This window comes from Pongo pygmaeus, chromosome 4, assembly GCF_028885625.2.
Source record: "Pongo pygmaeus isolate AG05252 chromosome 4, NHGRI_mPonPyg2-v2.0_pri, whole genome shotgun sequence".
Lineage (NCBI taxonomy): Eukaryota > Metazoa > Chordata > Mammalia > Primates > Hominidae > Pongo > Pongo pygmaeus.
Window position 1 is genome coordinate 149802478 of NC_072377.2, and position 10105 is coordinate 149812582.

Consider the following 10105-nt stretch of genomic DNA (forward strand, 5'->3'; position numbering starts at 1 on the left):
TATAACCCTATCCCTTAACTGCATTAAGAGGCAAAGAGAAAAATGTCTTTGGAGAAAAAATATTTCATAATTTTATTTCATTTACTATTATTATTTTTGAGACAAGGTCTCACTCTGCCACCCAGGCTGAAGTGCAGTGGCGTGATCTCAGCTAACTGCAGCCTGACAGCCCAGGCTCAAGCGATCCTCCCACCTCAGCTTTCCAAGTAGCTGAGATTACAGGTGGGCGCCATCAAGTCCAGATAATTTTTTTTTTTTTTACTTTTAGTAGAGGCAAGGTTTCACCACGTTGCTCAGGCTGATCTCAAACTCCTGGGCTCAAGCAATCTGCCTGCCTTGGCCTCCTAAAGTGCTGAGATTACAGGCTCACAGCCACCACTACTGGCCTATTTTGCAATTTTAAATGTATCTCTGGTGGGAAGTAGGACTGTAAGCCAAGCCTCTTCACTATAAGATCAAGGTTCTGTCCACAATACCACCCAGAAAATGAGAATGTTGTACGGAATGTTTCAGAGAACACGGAAGCCACAGCTACTGCACATGTCTAGGAACTAATTTCTCTATCCAATTAGTCTTAACTCATAATGTCCCTTCTGAGTCCATAAGGAGTTCTCAAAACATCCTCCTCTTCTAAATCTTTCCTGAGTACTAAGAATTAGGTATCAGTCTCAGTACTTGACATACTTCTTACACTTAAACCATGGAGGTTGACTTTTATGGATTTATTGAAACCAAAAATAATGTCTGTATATCAACCATGCAAGCAAGACGTATGTTGTTAAACCTAAGGGATTCTTGTTAGAGCAAGGATACTATGCCGATCAGCTAAAGATAAGCCCTCACATGGTGTTCATAAAACTAGCTGGGCTTCCTAAGTATTCCCTCCTCCATACATGCCACGGTGTGATTCTGTACTCAGTCCCTGACCTAACAGCCAGCCCAGGAACAATTAGAAGTTGGAGGTGCCAGCAAGGGGACATATAATCCCTGACTTCAGCAACTCATCAATTTCTTTGTGTGAGTCTATTTTCTTAAGAAAAAAAAAAAATTAAATGAAGAGTCACCTGCTCTGTCGCCTGCCACCACTGCTCAGGCCCGAGTGGTTCACTGCACCGTGAAGACAGATTCCAGACACCGGGAACTCACGCCTCCAATCCCAGACGCTATGTCCAGCAAAGGCTCCATGGTTCTGGCCTACAGTGGCGGCCTGGACACCTCCTGCATCCTCGTGTGGCTGAAGGAACAAGGCTATGATGTCGCTGCCTACCTGGCCAATATTGGCCAGAAGGAAGACTTCGAGGAAGCCAGGAAGAAGGCACTGAAGCTTGGAGCCAAAAAGGTGTTCATTGAGGAAGTCAGCAGGGAGTTTGTGGAGTTTATCTGGCCGGCCATCCAGTCCAGCGCACTCTATGAGGACCGCTACCTCCAGGGTACCTCTCTCACCAGGCCCTGCATCGCCCGCAAAAAAGTGGAAATCATCCAGCGGGAGGTAGCCAAGTATGTGTCCCACAGCCCCACAGGAAAGGGGAACAATCAGGTCCGGTTTGAGCTCATCTGCTACTCGCTGGCCCCCCAGATAAAGGTCCCTGGAGGGCTCCCTGGAGGATGCCCGAGTTCTACAACTGGTTCAAGGGCTGCAGTAACCTGATGGAATATGCAAAGCAACACGGGATTCCCATCCTGGTCACCCCCAAGAACCTGTAGAGCATGGACAAGAACCTCATGCACATCAGCTACGAGGCTGGAATACCGGAGAACCCCAAGAACAAAGTGCCTCCAGGTCTCTACACGAAGACCCAGGACCCAGCCAAAGCCCCCAACACCCCTGGCATTCTCAAGATCCAATTCAAAAAAGGGGTCCCCGTGAAGGTGACCAACGTCAAGGATGGCAACACCCACCAGACCTCCTTGGAGCTCTTCGTGTACTTGAACGAAGTTGCAGGCAAGCACGACGGTGTGGGCTGTATTGCCATCATGGAGAATAACTTCACTGGACAAAGGCCTGAGGTATCTACCAGACTCTGGTAGGCACCATCCTTTACCATGTTCATTTAGACATCAAGGTCTTCACCACAGACTGGGAAGTGCACAAAACCAAACAAGGCCTGGGCTTGAAATTTGCTGAGCTGATATACACCAGTTTCTGACAAAGCCCTGAGTGTGAATTTGTCCGCCCCTGCATCACCAAGTCCCAGGAGCCGGCAGAAGGGAAAGTGCAGGTGCCGGTCCTCAAGGGCCAGGTGTACATCCTTGGCTGGGAGTCCCCACTGTCTCTCTACAATGAGGAGCTGATGAGCATGAACGTGCAGGGTGATTATGAGTCGATTGATGACACCGGGTTCATCAACAGCAATTCCCTCACACTGAAGGAATACCATTGTCTCCAGAGTAAGGTCACTGCCAGATAGACCCCTGTACCATGAGGAGCTGGGGCCTCCTCAATTTGCAGATCCCCCAAGTACAGACGCTAATTGTTGTGATAATTTGTAATTGTGCTTTGTTCTCCCCAGCTGGCAACCTAGTGGGGCTGCCAGGCCCCAGCTTTGTTACGTGGTCCCCCCGAAGCCTGTAAACGTCATCATTGAATGGAAGGGTGTGGGGAAGCTGCGGTGGAGAGCTATAAAGTGACAATTAAAAGAAACAAAAGGCTGGGCGCAGTGGCTCACACCTGTAATCCTAGCACTTTGGGAGGCTGAGGTGGGTGGATCATGAGGCCAGGAGTTTGAGACCAGCCTGACCAATATGGTAAAACCCTGTCTCTACTAAAAATACAAAATACAAAAATTAGCTGGGTATGGTGGTGCACGCCTGTAATCCCAGCTACTCAGGAGGCTGAGACAGGAGAACTGCTTGAATCTGGGAGGCAGAGGTTGCAGTGAGCCAAGATTAAGCCATGGCACTCCAGCCTGGGCAACAGAGCGAGATTCTGTCTCAAAAAAAAAAAAAAAAAAAGAAAGAAAAGAAAAGAAAAAAAATGAAGAGTCTCTTGAAAAAGATTTGCCAAAATAGGCTAGTACTGTGTGATTAAAAAGAAAAATAGTGGGTTAATACAATAAACATTTATGTCAGCATATCTGTGGGTCAGAAATTCAGGAGCTGCTTAAATGGTTGGTTTTGGCTCAGAGATTTTTCAAGAGACTGTGCTCAAGATGTCAGCCCAGGTTGCCACCATCTGAAAGCTTGAATTGAGCTGTAAAATCCATTTCCATGATTGCTCACTCACATGACCGTTGGTGGCAGGCCGCAGTTTCTTAACACATGGGCCTCTCCATAGGTCAGCTTGAGTGTCTTCATGACAATGTAGCTGGCTTCTTTCTGGAGACAGAACAAGGAGAAAGCCTTACATACCCTTTTGTCAAACATTACACACTTTCGCCTCAACCATATTCAGTTCATCAGAAGCACGTCACTAAATACAACCCACAGTTAAGAAGAGGGAAATCAGAGCCCATCTTTCAAAGGGAAGATTAACATTGTGTTGACATATTTTAAAAACCACCACAGGGTCTATTCCAGGCGTTTGCTATATTCTGCAATGCCTGCATTACAAACCAGGGCAGCTCCTAAAGATGATCCGCTCTTTTTTTTTTTATTTTTTGTCATGACTTTTGACATTATATTATTATTTTTTAATTCCACAGGTTTTGGGGGAACAGGTGGTATTTGGTTACATAAGTTCTTTAGTGGTGCTTTGTGAGACTTTGCTGCACCCATCACCTATGCAGTAAACACTGAACCCAAAAGATTATCCACTCTAAACTGAAAATAATGCTGATCCCGTGCATGCCAGTAACAGTGGCCTACACTGAGGGAGAGAGTCAGGAAACAAGGGACAATGCAAGGCACTATGGTTATTTTTAAGGCTTTATAAAGTGATTTAAAATCTGCACTGGCAATTTCAGGACAGTTTGTATAAATAAGTAATAGGATTAAACAGTTGCACCTCGCATGGACAGTTTGACCGCCCACTAGAATTGAGTCTGAAGTACTTCACAGGATATGCTAACATTGGACAGTCAACCTCCAAATCCCCCACACTTATCTGAGCACGTTCAACTTTACCGTCTTCTTCTCTCTGCTAAGCTGAAATCAATGTATTGATGTCTTGGTGGGAGAGTGGAACAAGAGTTGCTAAACTATTCCCTGGATGGAAAACTGAAGAGAGAAGGTGTCTTCTTGTTCCTATGAGTCAGGACATTTAAGTCAAACTCTGCTAAATATTCCTCTATGGAGCAATGGAGGAGACATCAGCCCCAAAATGAATATTCTTCTCTGTCCACTGTTTTTGTGGCTTACTCTGCTTGGATGTTACTCCCAGAATGCTGTATTCAGGGAGTAATTTAGAAACCTCTCTCTCTCTCTGTCTTGCACACACACTCACTCATGCATATACCACCCTAGCTAATGTATCAGATTTTTAAAAAAAACACATTGAAACTTTTAGAACACTAGTGTCTCGTGTAGAGGTTAATGGAACCATAATATATCCTTGGTTATGCTGAGTGACTCCTTTGTGAGATGTCTAGCATTCCCAGAGTACAGAAAGTATTTTTTCAAAAGTAATAATGATGTTGATGATGATAATAAAGTGTATATTATGTTCCAGAAGTTGTATTAGCAGCTTAACATACATTCTCTTATTCATTTCTCACAACACTGAGAGGTGAATAATATTATTGTTATGCCCACTTGACAAATGGAGAAACTGAACCTTGAAATTCAGTGGTTTACCTGAAGTCAGGCAGCAAATAAGTTGGGAAGTAGGGCTTCCAACCCAGGAAATCTGAGGCCAGATTCCACACTGGTACCTAGCACTGACCTTAGTCAGAATGAGTGCCCCAGATGATTACTTAGTAGAGGAGCGAATGGATGAAGAAGGGAAAGAAGAGTAAGGTCTTGTTGAGTCTTTCTCTCTAAACAGTATCATGGCCACCAATTATAAGGCTTGATCACTCGTTATTTGGACATATATTTTTGTGTCTCAGTTAGACTGGCAACTTAATAAATAAATCTTGTCTCATGGGACTATCTATTCCCTCCTGGGTAAATAGAAAATTCTGGATAAATTACTTCTATAATAGAAAAAAATTCATGTGACTCAGAAGTCTCAGAAGATTATATCACCTCTTCATATTCAGTAATTTATTCTTTATTTCTGAATTTCTTAATCTACCAAATAATAGTACCCACCTCCTAAACATTCATGAGTATAAAACTAAATGAGATAATATACATATTAAAAATAACAATCTATCACATAGTAGGCACTCAATGTAATTTATAATTATTAATATTATTATAGTATACAAGTTGCCATTCGTCCAAAATAAAATATATATATGTGTATATATATATATGTGTGTGTGTGTGTGTGTGTGTGGAGATATATATATACACATATATATATTTATACTGCTACCTCTGCTATTTGAAATAACTACCATTTATTATGTATTTAATATCTTGCAAGCATTTTAGAAGGTGATTCTTATATATTACTAATTTTAACAATGGGACTCTGAGGCTCAGAGAGGTCTGCCAATTTACCCATGATCATACTACTAGAATGTGCAAGAGGCAGAATATAAACTTAAATCTGTGTGATTCTAAAACCAGTGCTATTTCCGCTAAAATGAAGAACGTAATCTGAACCAGGTTCTCTTTGTCTGCTCCTCTCAAAATGTGAAGTTCAGATTTTCACCACACATACATAGTATTCCAGGTAGGAATTCTGCTTGTCTCTCATTCCACAGGCATGCCCTTACATCCTATCCTGAGATAGAACATTGTTTTCAGAGGAGAAATTCCACCTTTTTCATGAGGCTATTGATATTGCCATGCTGTCATTTCAAAGAAGACGGACTTGGAGAAGGCAGTCACAACAACCCTGTTGGACATTAGAATTCCTCACTGATGTGAGGAATCTGAAATCAAAACTAGAAAAAGGTAATCTACTCTCATTGACCTACAGCTGAGAAGATAGAGCAGCCTTGCCTCTTAAAAAAGTAGTTACTGACCCAGCATTTCTCAGGACAGTTATGGAAAGGAGAAAGTCCATTCAGGCCACAGCTACCTGTCTTCTGTGGCAGTAAACATCGTTTCTATTGCAACAAAGGGCACCTAGTATCACCCACTATTGAGTAATCACTAAGAAAACAATTCTATTAACAAAGGCCACAATGTCAGTTTCTTACAAGCTAGCCTAAGCATTATGTATAATTAATAACTCCTCCCTTTTCTTAAATCAGATTAATAAAGGAAGTGTGTTTTTAAAATATAACCAACCTTGGGATCTGAATAGGACAGGGGTAGGGGAAGTGTAATGTTTACTAATCACACTGCTTTCAGAGTCTTTGCATTTATGTTTATGCTACTTTTCTACAAAGTGAGTAGAAAATAGACACCCTTATTTGAATACTGATTATATTTACATGGAGTATTCTTAATTTGTTGTCAGTAATGGAAGGTTATATGCAAGAGAATATAAGTTATCAATAACTTTTAATCATATGGCCTTCTGAAATCTGCTCATAGATACTTAGTAGCTTTACTTCATTGTCCTGACTCTTCTTATTCTGATAATCAAATCAGAAATATACTAATTATTAGCAATATCAACTATAACTACTAATAACTACTGAGGGCTTACTCTGGCCCAAACACTCACAATCTCACTTACTCATCACAACTCCATGAGATAGGTATTATTATTTATTCTATTTTACAGTTGAGAAAACTGAGGCTTAGAGGTTTTAAACCAACTTGCTTCAAAAGTCCTTACTCTTAATCAAAGGTGGAGTAAATACTTAATACCAGGTATGTCAGTCATTAGTCTCTGCCCTTAACTACCACACTAGAGTTCTTCCTCATAAAGAAAGGAGAAGCCCAGAGCAGTGAAAAAATATTGCATTCTAAACATGTCTGCTTTGGTCAGAGTATTTCCTAAAAAGCGTTCCAACTCCCATTTCCATTTTCTTGGTGGCCTAGTCCAACCCAAGAACTTTCCTTGGTCTACAAGACAAGAAGAAACAACTGCAGTAAGAATTCATTTATGCCATCTATTCCATGAATACTTACTGAAGACTTAGTCTACATCCAAACCTGTAGACTAAACACTGAAGGAACGTTGCCTCAAGAAATAGAGTCTACCCATTCAGTGCACAAACTACACATAGAAGCACATAGCTGGACACCTGGCTCAGAATGACCCAGAGGAAGTGTCATCACAGCAGAGACCTGAGGATGATGAGGGTATTTTCCAAGGCAATGTGTATTTATATGAGCTGTGGCCTCAGTATGTCCTCTTCTTCCTCCAGAATATTGAGACTGGTCCTCTTTGTGGATTTTGCAAAATTAAAATAACAATTCCAGACACCTATCAGTTAAGTAAAAAGAAATGTAATATTTTGTATCAAAAGGAAATGTAACAGGACCATAATATTATGATGCAGGAAGTGAAGATAGATGCACAACTTTCAGAGACCTTAGCAGACTATCAGCATTTCACTGAGCCATTCCCTTTCTTGTCATTGCTGCACAAATATGTATATAAAAGCATATATAAATACACAAGTAACTGAGGGTCAAACACTCAGCCCTTCATAGTATAGAAAGGAAAGAGGGTCATAGGCCAATATTCTTACGGTAAGGTGACAGAGCCCCTTGATCCTGTGATTGTAGCATGTTCTTTTGAGTAAGGTGTACAGTTGTTGGAGAATTATATAGCTGTCACTCAAAGTGGTGTAATTTACTCATTGGTCAAGCCAAGCATTAAGTACATTTGCTCCTTCAGTTGCTATCAAGCCCAGAGGGAGTGCTGAAGTCAGCCACTGCCCTGGCTGGAAGGCCTCAGGGAAATAGAGAATTGGGTGCTTTCCTTGCAACAAGAATTGGCACTCAAATCGTCTCTGGTGGGGATGGCAAATTAGGATTAATGAGAACAATGTGTCTGTGCTCTTTTGCTGAAACATTGGTTCATTTCTGTTTCAATTGACACCCAAGATTATGATTTTTTTGCTTACAAAGATCTTCTTATTAGGGAAAAAAAGTGGCAGATTTGCCATCCTAGAGCCTGCTGAATGACAAATGCCACACTTATGTGTGTATATAGGATAAGATGGTAAGCTTTGTAAATGTTTCCTAGCAGGAAACATATTCCAGGCAAAGGGAAGAGCATATGCAAAGAAAACATAGTATGTTCCTAACTTCAAGCAATATTTTTGTCCTATCATAAAGGTCCTGGTGAAGAATGTCAAAAATATTTAGAGGACTAAACAGGAGCCAGTGCACAGGTCATGTAAAGAATTTTGGCTTAAGTTAGCTGGTCTAATTAGATCATGCTATTTAGAGTGTAGTGAGAAGTTTCCTAAAGAGAAGGTGCTAGCCCACAATCTGAGAACTTGAATGAGTTGCTAGAAGATGCTTGACCACAGATTTCCATAGGTTCTGTCTTCACTGGCATTGAGGAAGAATCCTGAAAGGTGCTGAGTTACCAACTACGGTGCATAAATGGTGTATGCTGCCTTAATAAGATTACAAGGAAGGGATGTTCAGTGGTAGATTGCATGATCATTTCCTCTCCATCCTGTAAGAGGATATATCCTCAACCACAGCTGTGTCTCTTGCAGTATCCCTGCCCTGAAAGGAGTATACATCCTGTAAAGGAAAATTTTAAATCTCAGGACCTCCCAAACTTCTTATGCAAAAGGATGCTTAAACCCAGAGGAAGCTGAGTCATTGCAACACCCTCTTCCAAAGAAATAGCTGTTACTAATGCTGTGCATCAGCAAGATCCTCATGAAAAGGTAAAAGCCTCAGGCATCTGCAAAGGGCTGCCCCCACAGATCATTCACAAGTAAATAAATTGCTGGTTTCCCATAAACAAGGACACGCCAGTTGTAACTTTAGGTCTACGATCTAAGTCTAGCTCCTAAAACCCACATTGTTCATTACATGTCCACATGTTCATTAGAAGCTTATTTTCCCAAGTGCAGAACAAAGTGAAGACTCATTTCTTCAACCTACCCAGAGATGTCTGCATAGTTGACTCTTTTTTACTCCTTTTTTCTCTTCAGAAGTTTACCGTATCTCATGGAAAATGTAGATTTACTGGGCACTGACCAAAGTCTCACAGGAATGTAACTATTCACCTTACGGCCCACCTACCCCTCTTCCTACATGCCTTCCACACCTTTAAGGAAATGTATAAATACTAAACTTCCTCAAAACCTCTTTGGAAAAATAGCCACAGTTATGTCTGTGGCACATATTTTCCTCAGATGCATTCCAAAGCTTGCTTAGTAAACCTCCATAATTGAGACCTGCCTCAGTCACTCATTTTGGTTATCAATCCCCACTGTGTTGATATTGGATTTGGCCTTGAGATGTGCTTTGACCAGAAGAATGTGAGTGAACCTGACATACACATCAGAGCAAAAGTATTAGGAGGCATCACTTGTTTCTGCCAACCCTCTTGTTCTTCTGTCCTCTACCATAAGAACTGCATGTCCCAAATTGGGTCTGCTCCTTGAGCCTGTGTCCTGCCATGCAGCAATGAGGAATGGCAGAGCAGAGCCACAGCAGTTGACTCACAGTCCCAACACATAATGTAAGCCAAAAATACACTGTTATTCTAAGTCACCAAGACAGTGTGGTTATTTGTTACTGCAGCAAATCTGCATAACATATCTTCTAAGACAGCTTTTTAGATTTCATTGCCAGCAAAACAGAAAAATAACAAGCAAAACAAAACAAACAAAAACCTCTGGGTGGGATAGCTGTATATGCCTACGGCTGAGCTTTCATACCATGTGTCAATTCCTATGATTTTGTAATGGTTGTCTGGAGGGCTATGACAAGAATGTTTGTGTAGTCATTTCTAATCTCAACAGGGAAAATTGGCATAATCAATTATTAATGTCTGCCATGAGCATGAAATTGAGAGGTGGTGACACAGATGACACGTTTGCTGGTCTAAAGCCAACTTCTCCCACCCTTCTAGCCTTTCAAAGAAAGAAATATTGTGTTTTCCCCTGTATCCATCCTCTTTCCTGGATCTTTCTAAAGATTCGTTCCCTCTCACAGGACTCTCACACCTCTGGTTGCA

The 10105-nt window shown here is 41.4% G+C and overlaps 1 pseudogene; it reads left to right on the top strand.

Moving 5' to 3' along the window:
• Nucleotides 1-1158: 1158 nt before the first annotated feature.
• Nucleotides 1159-2479, top strand: LOC129037412 (argininosuccinate synthase-like; annotated as a pseudogene).
• The last annotated feature ends 7626 nt before the right edge of the window (nt 2480-10105 follow it).